This window comes from Prinia subflava, chromosome 11, assembly GCF_021018805.1.
Source record: "Prinia subflava isolate CZ2003 ecotype Zambia chromosome 11, Cam_Psub_1.2, whole genome shotgun sequence".
NCBI classification, from domain to species: domain Eukaryota; kingdom Metazoa; phylum Chordata; class Aves; order Passeriformes; family Cisticolidae; genus Prinia; species Prinia subflava.
The window spans coordinates 15,298,479-15,310,932 of NC_086257.1; positions in this window are offsets into that span (position 1 = coordinate 15,298,479).

The window sequence follows — 12,454 nt, forward strand, 5'->3', positions numbered from 1 at the left end:
GAGCCTCGCAGGGGATTCTTAATTTTTAGCATTTGCTCTTCAGTTTTGAAGGCACCCAGAAAACCCAAGGATGCACTTGGGAAGTCAGGAGGAACTGGGGTAGCTGGTGCTTTGGCAGTTACGGTGTGGGGCTGGAAAGAGGAGGAGACAATAAAGTGGCTTAATTTATAGCATGGCTTTACTGTCAACGAGGGACTAGGGGAATGCTTGGTGCTGGAGAAAGGGAGGCTGCATTCCTATAACAGCTTTTCGGCAGGTGACAAAGTTATCCTTGCCGGAGGGAGAAGGTGTTATTAATCTGCGCGTTTGCTAAGGAAGGAACGAGCATTCCCTGCCTTCAGAGGAGCCTTTACGCCGAACCAGCCCGAGAGGAGCCCGGAGCGGAGCTTCCCTCGGGGCGGGCTCCTGGGGACCCAGCGGGCTGAGAGAGTCCCCGCGGGATCCCGGGCGCGTCCCCGCGGGGCCCGGGCGCGTCCCCGCGGGCGGCCGGCAGAGGGCGCTGGCGGAGCGGCAGTGCCCCCCTCACCGCCTCATCGCCTCATGGCCTCATCGCCTCATGGATCCCGGCGGGAAGCGGAGCGGCACCTGCTCGTCCCAGGCACGGCGCTCCCGCCGCTCGGGAAGGGCTTCGGCGGCCTCACCGTGAGGGCAGCAGCTGCAGGAGTGAGGCAGGGGTCCCAGCCGAGTCCCTCCTGAGGATGGATCTCTTCCAGAGGACGGGAATGGAAATAAAGCACCTCTGAGGAAGGAGTGTGGCAGTGTGGCATCTCTCTTCCCCTCTCCCATCCTGCCGCTAGCCGCCATCCCGTGACCTGCACACTAAACAGCCACACAAGTTTGGGGGAAATGGGGACTTTTTGGGATGGAGCACCATCCCCTGCCCCTTGGCTGACTCTGGGACCCCCATTTCTGGGAGACCCACCCTCTCGCAGCCTGCGGAGCCCTCACTCCCATTGACAAGCAGGTTTCCTTTATTTCAAGTTTCACGAAGTGACACGGGCTGCGTTATTTGAGCTCAGGACCCTCCCCGGCCTGTTGGCTGCGGTTTCCCAACACTGCACCTCTTCCCATGGAGGGGAATCGGCCAGTTCAGCCTGCAGCCTGTGGGTCCAGCACGGGCAGGCAGCTCATGCTGGTGGGGCGGCCAGAAATACCCTCTGCAGCTGGGGATGGCAAAGGGGTGCACAGGTCCACGGCAGTGAGGCGGTGACAGTGGGGCAGTGGCAGTGGGGCAGTGGCAGTGAGGTGGTGACAGTGGGGCAGAGGCAGTGGGGCAGTGGCAGTGGGGCAGTGGCAGTGAGGCGGTGACAGTGGGGCAGTGGCAGTGGGGCAGTGGCAGTGGGGCAGTGGCAGTGAGGTGGTGACAGTGGGGCAGTGGCAGTGGGGCACTGACAATGCCAGCACCTGGTCCCACCTTGCTCGAGGTTGCAGTGGGGCTGCAACCCAGCACAAAGCCCTTCCTTGGAGCCCCTCTAACCACGGACGGCAGGAGCAGCACGTCGCTGGAAGTGACTGGTTTGCTCCAGTAGCCTCTTTACAAGCACCAAGGGACAGCTGTTTGGGCACCGCTGGGTTTTTAAAAGGCCACTTACGAGCTTTAATACTGCGCTGGGGGAGAGGGAAAGGAGAAAGGGGGGTCAGGGAGGGGTGGCTGCATTGACTGCTTAGGACTTAAAGCTATAAACCTCTTCTTCCCTCTCTCATTGCTGGGACATTTTTATTGGCGAGATGAAGGGAGACAGAGCACAGCTCCACAACTTGCTCTTCTTCTAGAGGTTAATGACCCAGTTAGCAGCTCTTGGCTGCATTTCCCGACATTTTGCAGACATCAAGACCCGTCTCCCTGCCAAGTACATTCTGTTCCCTGGAGCTCGGCCAATGCATCTCAGATTACTATGTAATGCGACAAAGAGGGAGAGCTGGAGGTGAGGGTGGGGGCTGCAGGGGAGATACGGGAGCCGTTGGGGAGGGGGCAGGAGAGGGTGGGAGAAGGGGAAACACCACTGCTAAATTTAACAGCTAGGATGGAAATGAAGCTCCCAAGGTGCTTATTTGCTGGATAAAACGTGAATCCCAGGATGAATTGGAGTGATGCTTCTGGGAAACAGATGCAATCAGCAAATAATTCCCCCCCAGGGACTGTGCAGGCCTGTGCTTCCTGGATCTGCTGACAGTCAAGCTCTGCTTTTGATGCCCTTGTGCCCAGGACAAATACTGCTGGGGAACTGGGGCTGCTTTCCTGAATGGCAGTCCAGTATCCCAAGAGGAACAGGGGGTTAGACAGGAAAATGGGCAGTGGGGGGATTGAAGAGGATGAAGTTCCTGCATGGTGTTTTATTTATCTTTTTGCACCCAGAACTCATGATGCTGCTTAGGCACACTGTGCTTGGCAAACCTGGCTGCTCCAGATCCCAACACTTTTACAGTAAAGGAAGGAAGGTCAGACCATGGGGAAGGCTCTCCTGGCCGTGGTTGAACGTGTGGCTTGCAGAGGGGCTGAGCTGCCAAACTTGTTGGTAGCTGGTGCCTGCCCTTGTTAGAGACCAGCCTGACCCCACACTCCACACATGCCCTCGAGTCTTTCCCCAGGGAGCAGACTGGTGTCCTCTCCCAGGCCATGCTGGGGTCTTCCCCTGTAGCTCTAAGGAGATCCTGTGGTCCTAACATGCACTACAATGCCCTTGGCCCTTGTAAACCTTTCCTCACAGGCATCTCGTGCCACGTTTCTGATTAAAACCACATCGTTTTCTTGTTATTTCTTTGAACCAAGGACCCTCACATGTTGGGAGTGTTGAAAATGAAGCTTAGGGTCCTGACCTAAAGGAACAATCCCTCTTGCAATCCCTCTTCTCCCAGGCTGGCATCTCTGTTACAGTTTTCCCATGCTACCTAGGTGCAGTATCTCCTCCTAATTCAGTTCTGGCTTTTGGGAACCTTCTGTTTACAGCTGCTTTAAAAGCCTTCCAGGCAGACCTGCAGATCCATTGTGCCCTGGGCTGCTGCACCACTCTGATGATGTGCCACAAGCTTTTCTCCACTCAGGGCACAGTTTCTGGCACATGGTTTTATGCCAGTTCTCAGCCCAAACATTTGCCAGAGCTGAGGTTTCTTTCCCTCCCACTTTCTACACTTGTGTCAGGTCCATATTCATGGTCTGAGCATATTGCTCATAGACATCTCAGCTGTGGGCACCTCTGCCTGAGCTTTACACTTATGTAGGAGCTCATCCAGTCCCATTCCTGCTTGGACATAACCAAGGTTCCAATCCCAGCCCATTCCCTCTCCTGCTGAGCCTGCTGGCACAGTCCTTGTGCAAGGAGACGTGCTGGGAAAGGAGTCCTGGGAGTCCCCTCTGGCCAAGGTGTGTGGGCAGGGTCAGGAGCACTGGGTGAAGGTGGGACCCCACCCAGCAAAGCAGGAGGCCTGGGGAGAGCTCAGGAGAGGGGGGTGACACGCACAAGGTGTCAGAGCCTGCTCACAGGACCTAAGATACCCCACAGCCAGGCCCATGCCAGCAGTGCTCCGAGCCTGCTGTCTCTCCATGGCCTGGCAGGAGCGGTCAGGCAGGGTCTGCTCCCAGAGCTGAGACAAAGGTTGTTCCCGGTGCTGCTGTGCAGTCAGGCTGTGCACCAGGCAGAGGATCTGCTCCTCCCTTCAGAGGTGGGTGGATGGAGCTGGGCTTCCAGGCAGCACCTCCGGGCTCCCACCCTGCTCCCGCAGGATGGACAGCCCCCTTTGTGCCATCCCTCAGGATGCTGCCTTGTGAAATGGGAAGAGAAGAAACACAAGAGGTCTGGCTCAATGGGACTGCTTATCTGCCTGCAGCAGAACCCTCCCTCCTCCTCAGGAGTTATTTCCTTGAAAGACACAAACCAGCACAAAACTGCCTCTTGCTCAGCTCCATCTGCCACGCGGGGGCTGGGTGCCGCGAGGCCACGGTTGCTCACTGCACTTGCCAGACAGACATGGCTTTAGGAGGATTTTTCACTATGTGCAGCCTAACAAAGAGATGAGTTGGGTTTACCTGTACCAGGAGTTGCTCAGAAAAGTCATGAAAAGAACAAAGAGTGTTTTTCTGGAGTAGAGCTTCCTCACAAACCACAGTAAATGCCAGCATCTAAAAATCTGGCACTGCATCACTTCACTGCTGAGCATCTGTCCTCGAGGCCAGCCCCACAGAGAGAAAGTCATCAGGGGCCAGAGCATCCTCTAAAACACAAGCCTTGGCTAACCACAAACATGCAACCCTCCCGACTTCTAAGCCACACATCAGCCTCCTCCAAAGGATGAGAAGGTCCAGGCACGGTCCTGTGATGTGGGACAGCTGGGAGGAGGGCACAGGTTGCAGGGAGGAAGGAGTCCCTCCTCCCCAGGAGGAGCTGGGTAGAGGCATACACTGAGCCTCAATTTCCTCGAAGTCATCCCAGTCCTCTTTGTGTGTCTCGTGTCCTTCCACAGCAGGTGCCCAGTGTGGAGATGAGCCCACATCACACTCACTGTGCTTGATGCTGCACAAACCCAGCCTGCGTGGTCCTGGCCCCACACCTGATATCCCACTGCCCAGCAGAGCTGCTACAATTCAACAGCTCCCAGCCAGCAGGGAAGACACAGATGTGCAAATGGGGAAAAACCTGACAGAGGCACCTCGGTATCTTGGACCAGTTGACCTCTTGTAATGCATCGGCCCCTCCCATCCCAATTTCCAGATGTGCTTGTTCAGCTCCTCTCTGTCACAAGCTGACCCCTCTCTGTGTGTTCACAGGATGTGTGGCACACTGCTGAGCCTGGTGCTGAGCAAGATGGTCTGACTTGTGAAATGATATTTTCCTTGAAATTAGGATGAGTTTAGAGACATACATAAATGTATAGAATAGCAGAGAATATTTATTAGGGTTGAAATTAACATTGATTGATTTTTGCTGATTAGGTAATTATGAGAACTAAAGGGGTAATCACCTTTTCAACGAGGAAATGAAACAATCATCCAAGCTAGACAAGTCCTGAGTTTCTAATTTGAGCAGGGAAAAAAAAAGCTACAGGTGAAGAGGAAAGAGCAGTATCTATGCCCTGTTGCCTTTTACTGTCGAAGCAGACATGGGCTGGGACTTTTCCAGCTGTGTTCATCTCAGTTTTACCCATCCATATGTCTGGGGAAATGCACTGAGGAGAGATGCAAGGGTTAGTTACCCTGGGGAAAGCAATGCAAGGTGCAGATTTTGGTTTAGTTCCCACCCAGAGGAGGAAGAATCCTTTCCTACCCCTCTCCACCTCGCTAGAAGTATGAACAGATTTTTCAAGTCACTGACAGCTGAACATGAGGCTCAAAGGAGCAAGTCCTGCCTCACTGTCCTCCCTAGACCTGTCTCTTGCACACCTGCAGCCCCTCGGGGCCTCTGTCCCCCAGGCTGACCCCCAGACTGGTTCACTGGATGTTTGGGATATCTCCAGGGCTCACGTCTTGGTGCTCTGGGGTTTCTTCCCCAGTCAGCAACGTGGGGAAAGGCCACCAAGTGCAGACCTCAGCCTCACACCCCGTGCCCAGCCATTGCCACCCCTTGTTGCCTTGTGTATGGTTGGACACCCATACAAGTGCCATGACTCCTTGCCCCTGTTCCCACCTGTGTCATAATGGAAGGCAGGATGAAGGGGCACTCTGGAAGGCCTACCATCAGTCTCTTAAAAACAAAACAAACAAAGGCCTTTTCTCAGCTGCCATGGCATGAACAGAGCTCAGTCCCCCTGGCTGCTCCAGGATGTGGCTGAGATATATCAGGGAAGAGCAGCTGTCAGCGTGGATGTGCCTAAAATTAGCTCAAAGAGAAGGTTTCCTCCATTTATTTATTTATTTGCTCCTTAAAAGGTCCCTTCTTATTAGATGCAAATTCAGCACAAAAGCTTCAAGCCAGTACAAAGGCACTGCTAATATTTTTCAATTACACTGAGAGGAAGATCACAGCGCTCTGTGTTTGGATTTCTGCTTGGGATAGAAGCTGTAGCAAAGAGGGGACTCTGGAGATTTGGCTGAAGGAATGCATTTGGAAGAGCTGCACCATGCACAGCAGTTTCACCTGGTGAGTTGGTGTGCTAGAGACCACTTATTTGATGTTTTAGGTGCCCCAGGATGAAATCATGGAGAATGGGTCTCTAATCTTAATTTATCTCCTTTCAGTTATACACACACTCCCTTTCAAGAGGTTTTTTATTATACATTATGGCATCTGCTTTCATCTGTTTGCCAGCTTTTGCTTACCATCCATCTTTCCCACCCTCTGATAATTCCAGGATTTCCTCACCAATTTCACTCCTTCAGGCTGTAGGGAAAGAAAGGGAGTGGAAAAATCTTAAAGATACTAGATTCCAGCAAGTGTTTTATCAAATAAAATTACCTCAATAAGGCCTTTTGTGAGCAAAAGATTGGAGAAAGAATTCCCTCCTTCTTAGAAAAGAATCCATATATGGCATAGATCCATAGGAAAGCAAGCTTGATCATTTCTGCTGCTCAAGGGACCATCTGTTAATTACAGAGCTCACAAAACTTCATCTCATCACCTCTGTTTGGCTCATGACCCAGGGACTGAAATGGGAATACCTATACAGACATTCAGAATAACTGAAAAATAATAAAAAAGAACTCTAGGAAAAAACAGCCCCAAATTTCCTTTCATGTACCTAGTCCACCCCACACATCTCAGAAAAATACCTTAATATTTCTTTGTGCAAACTCGTGGAATGGGCTTTGCAGGACACGAGTGTGCCTTCAAACTCTCTGACACCTGTCCTGCAGTGACCCAGAGATGTCCAGGAGCTGAGTCCTGAGGCTGCTGCTTTTGTGCAGACTTGCTGCTCTCCCAGCTGCCTGCCCTTGCTGCCTTTCATTTCCTACCCTGCTTACCATATTTTTTGAGGTGAGGAATTGCCAGGTGGGATGGAGCACTGGTTCTGGGCAGCCCATTCCATCTACAGGCAATCTCCATATTCAGAGTCCAGGAGAAGCATTTCCAGACTGCAGCTTCAAGTTTCTCTGATCCACCAAGTCAATTGGATGCACATGCAAGCTGGATCCTGAGATTTTATGGCTTTTTAATGAGAAGGTGAGAACTATTTACACTCAGCATAAGATCATCCCTAGAGACAGTAATCCTGTTTAGGGTTAAAGGCCTACTAGAGCTACCTGCTTACCATATCTTTATCCTCTTCTCCAAGAAAGTACATCAGAGAGCAGAAAGTCAAGCATCTCAGAGTACATCTGGCTTAAAAAACCAGCCCCCGTGCCCCATATCGCTCATCCGTCTGCTCTGATGGCATCAGTGTTGCTCTGAACAGCACTGCAAGTACTGCTGATTGCAGAGCAGCAGCAGGAAGATGGGAATCATTAAAGCAACTCAGCCAAAGCCCTGTAATTAATTAGTTAGAAAAGCATCTTGGCGTTATTAGAGAGGCCTCAGCAGAGGAAGCGACACCTCTGTTCTAACAGACTCACCTTCCGCCAGAGCTGCTGCTGTGATGTTTGACATTGTGCTGGTGTAAACAGAAATTAGAAGTCAGTGTGACAGGGAGAGGAGCCACTGGCAGGCTGTGCCCTTGGCCAGGGCTGTGCTGTGTGCCAGGAGGTTTCCGTGCTTTGCTCGCGGGCAGAAATCAGATCCTGGAACAAGCTCAGGTAGGGATGATTGCTGCTCAACCAGGAAGACCCTGATTTCTGCTGTGATTAAAAGGAAATCCAGATTTCCCAGGGTTGAAGCTGGTTATCCAGGTGTTTGTGATTATAAACCGCTAAATGTACACAAAAATGCCACCCAAGACTCCAGGAACTGGTATCTCCTGGGATCTGGACACATGCAGGATGCTGCTGGCCCTGGCAAACACGACCACACTGGCTGCATGGAGAACTGGGCCATGCTCAGAACTGCATATTCATGGCATGCAAATGTTGAGCTGCTGCAAACTCCCACAGCTGTCATCAGCACACAGTACCATGGCCATGAGTCCCAGAGATGGAGTAACATCCTATGGGGAGCAGCAGGATGCTGCAAGATCTATGTCTTGCTGAAAATAAGAGCATTAAAAGGAAGATGGAAACACAGAACTAAAATAGTCATGGTTTAGGATTGGTTTAAGGACTCTTAATTTCCCCTGGGGCAGGAGGCCAGGCAGTGTGGCTGCTCTATGGGGCGAGGAGGAGGTGGCAGAAGGCCTGGCTCTCCCACTGACCTGCTGTCATACCTTTGGAAACTCTTTTTATTACCGTAGGCTAATTCTACCCTTTCCCCACTTGGTACTGTCAGCCTCTAGGAATTCATGAGTCTTGATTTGGGCTTCCAAACACCATGATTTTGGCTTAAAAATGAAGAGCTATAAGCATATAGGTATGAATTACGTGCCTTTGTGAGTGGCCTTGTGGTTTCTAACTCTTTATGGATCATATTTCCAACTGAGCAGGTCAGATTTTTTTATTATGATTATTATTATTTTAAATGAAAGCCAAGAGTTTCACATAAACACAGAGCTCTGGCAGCTGGAGTTGGCAGCACTGCCCTCTCTTCATGTGTCCTGCCTGCTTACACAGGGAGCATCTGAGGCATGGGCTCACTGGCCATGTCTGCAGAGCATCAAGGAAAACCTCCCTCAGTCTCAGCTGGCTTCCTGAACTTCCCCAGGGCAACTGAGAAAAACCAGCCATTCCCAGGTGTTTCCAGGGAGGCAGTGGTTGGGATAACTCCTGAGTTTGGCCTGCATGAGAGCCCAGGTAAGCAACAGACTGGAAGTGACCAAGGAATAGGCTCCTGAGGAAGGTTTTTGGTGCATCCTGTTTTGGCCCTGCTGTGGCAGCATTGCTAAGGTGCTCTAGGTGCTCTTCAAAGCAGCAGAAAGACAAAGCTCTGGGAACTTGTCTGTGCATGCATTTGCTGTTTCTCTTTGCTGAGTTTCAGATGAAGTCCTGGGCATACTCCAGGCAGAGGCTTGAGAGGATGATTGTGTGTGATTGAACTGCCTTGCTCATCCCATGATGAGCAAAAATCTCTATGTTTTACCTTGCAGACATGTGGATGTACCATGGGAAGCTCCCTGTCTGTGCAGCTCTGCAATAACAAGAATCATGGCTTTGGTTCTCAGCTCTGAAGCTCACCTCTTCACATTCTGAAGTGAAGATGTTCTCTGAATAAATGAACAAACTGACATCTTCAAATGAACAACAGATTCTTCCTCAGGTCAGCTTTGCAGAGAAAGCAAATATTTCAGGGGAGTATGGTTACTGCTCACAGCCCTCTGGAGCCAGCCTGCTAACTCCTCTGCGGTGGCTGTAAATCTGGTGGTGGTTCAGCTGAGGGACTTCACAGATGCTATTTCAGGCTGATATAATGTACCATAAATGGGATTGAAAGCACCCATCTATAGCAGACAAAGCCTCTCTGGTTCATTCAAACACCGAGGAAACCGACTATTGTATATATGCACAGTTGGGATTCATCCAAAAGTGAGTGATAGCCAAAAGAATTTACACATTCCCTGGCTGGGGAACGTGGTGACTTCAGAAGGCAGCAAAGGTAACACAAGGATACAGGGAGACTCCCTTGCCTGGCATTTAGTATTTGAATCTCATCCTTTGACTCACCATGAAAGGGAAGAATCCCAGAAAGACAGAAAAGCCTCCACCATAAATGATATTCCTCATTTAGAGGCAACAAGTTATTTGGTCTCCATGGGATAGCAAGAAAACAGAACTTGCTCTCAGTCTCTGGCTGAATTTAGGGGGTGTCTCTCTAGCTAAAGTGACACATCAATAAACAAAATATCACAATCAGCTTGTGGAATGCGTTTCTGTAAAGCCCTGCAGAGAACCAAGGGGGTCCAGAAAGGTTTTGGGGTGTGACTCTTCAACTCTCAGTACAGGAGCAGCCCCCCGTGTATCGGGAGAGGTCAAAAGCAATCACTTAACCCCAAATGAACACCATGGCAGGGGCAGCCTGGCTTCAGTGCATGAGAATATATGTAATTAACGGGGTCAGGAAAGGGTCCTCCAGGGCAGACAGCCACACCAGGGGTACACGGGGTGCCCTGGGAAGCTGTGCTCCTGGCACTGCTCCTGCGTGGGCCACAGCACCAGAGGGATGCGTGGTCTGATCCTGCCTGGCAGTTTCTGTGCAAAATGGGGCCAATTTGCTGGGAAGCTTCCCACTCCCAAGGAGGGAAGAGGTGGGCTGCGAGTTTAACAAACATTTTGGTATTTGGAAGTCATTCCCAGCTCTCATTTAACACACAGACTGCATTTCCCGTTGCTAACTGGCAGCAAAGAGCTCATCAACATTTAAATAAGAGGCTTGTTAATGCCAGCGTGAGGCAGGTTTGCATGCCAAGGCTGGCTAAGGTTTCGTGCCAAGGATTTTCTAAGAGAGAATTTCTCTAGGAAACTCCTTTAAAAAGAAGAATTCACTAGTGGTTAAAAAGAGCGAGGGCTTAATTTGAAGAGGTGCTGAGCTGGTTAAGTCAAATGGATGGTGCAAGAGCTGAAAGCCTGTGAAAATCAGACTCCAGCTTTTAAATCAATTAACTGAAGAATAGCATGTGGAGTTTTGTAACTGATTATGCTTTCTGCAATGCAATAACTGAAGGAAAAAAAGGCTACACATAACCTCTTCCTTCAGTGTCACTGACTTGCCCACCGATGGTAAATATGCTCAGGTGAGGCTTTAAATGCACCTGTTACCTGAGTGTGGGAATATTAGCCTCTACAAATGGTCAAATCCTTCCTTAGTGCAGGGACGATGTGCAATATTTGGCTCTGTTTCTAGATCTCAAATGAGTCCTGTAAATTAAAAAGCATTTTTACTCTGGGACTTTGTTTTGAGCCTTCCATATGGAGACTAAGTCTTCATCACCTCTCCTCATTCCTCACCCTGCCAGGAAGGGTGGCAGTTTTGGCAAAGCTAAAGGGTCCTGTGCTCTGTGTCTCTACAGCATGGTTTATTGCCTTTCCTTGTTCCATCACAGGAGTAATGTCCATGGTGTCAGAATATGCACATGGTAATTGGCTTTTGCTGTAATTAAATGCCTCGGTGCCAGTGTTTAATCAGCCGCCAAAGCCGTTTATTGCCTCATATACGGCTGCACCACAAGCATTACCCCTTAATTAGTTGCTGAAATAGTGATGATTTAGCAGCGTCCTTATATTTATACTTTAAGACAGCAGATTCAGTCCAACACCAACAATATGGCAAGATAAAAAAGCAGACCATTCTGCTCTGCAATGATTCGGTCTTATTTATTTCTCCTTACCTCATGGAAAAGTGTCATGTGTAACTCTTGGTGACACCACACTGGGAGTGGTCAGCACTTGGAAAGCAGTTGCTACATCTCTGTTCTGCTCCAGGGCTGACCTGTGCTTTAAGGGGATTCAGTAGCAATAAAACATTGTCCCCAAAAACGCTCAGCAGCAAAAGAAGTGTAGGCTTCACCTGCTTTGACTCACCATTACCAGGACTGCCTGATGGGGCAGACCAGAGGCAGAGAGCTCCCAGTCTTCCCGTGGGAAGGAGCTCCTTGGTGTCACTGGAGTAGTGGCACTTTGTTGTGCGGGACGCTGGCAGGTTGTGACACCTGACACTGACAGCAGCAGCAATTCTCCTGACAGCCCCCCCCAAACTCCTCTTCCCCCTTTTCCCCGCGTGTTTTTATGGCCGTGGTGGTGCTGTGTGCAGCCACCTGCCATTTCTGGGGGAATGGAGCAGTGAAAGGGCCCCCTCACCTGTCCACTCATCTTCTCCAGTTTCAGGTGTCTGAAAGGCAGAGGTCTGGTCTGACCTTTCAGAGTCCCTTGACAGATAGCAGCATGAGAGAGACCTCTCCAGAAAGTTCACCCTGCCATGAGGAACCTGCCAAAGCTGTGTTGGAGGAATGGCCCTTTGGAAATGTCCAGCTCTCACAGAGGGAGCCCTGCTGCTCTCTTGCATTTGAGCTCTTCCCTTCCACACTATTATTCCAAACTCTTCCCAGAACACCAATACTGGTGTTCTGAGAAGGGTTTGAAATAATAATACTAAGACCAGCACTGGGGACAGATTTATCAGCCTTCCAGGTTTCTTTTCTGCTTTGAAAACCTCTGAGGAAGCTGAGGAAGCCCCTGAAATCTTCTCAAAATACACTAGAAAGCAAAATAAAATTCCTTTTTTGACACAGAAGTCATATAGGAAGTTTAGCCCAGATAAACATCAAGAGAAACATGCCAGACCCACCTTTATTCAAAGCCAGGTGGTTAAATCTCCAGCAGCCACAGCTGGGGACAGCCACTGCACCAGGAGAACACTGGGGTATGGCTGCTTCTTTATCTGACCAGGGGTGTCACCAACAGAGCCAAACAGTCACCTCTGCCTCCATCCCTGCCTCAGCCCCGGGACAGCCCCCACTGGCACCTGGATTTTACATACACTTCACTCCCAAAGCTCTCATTGTCTTCAAA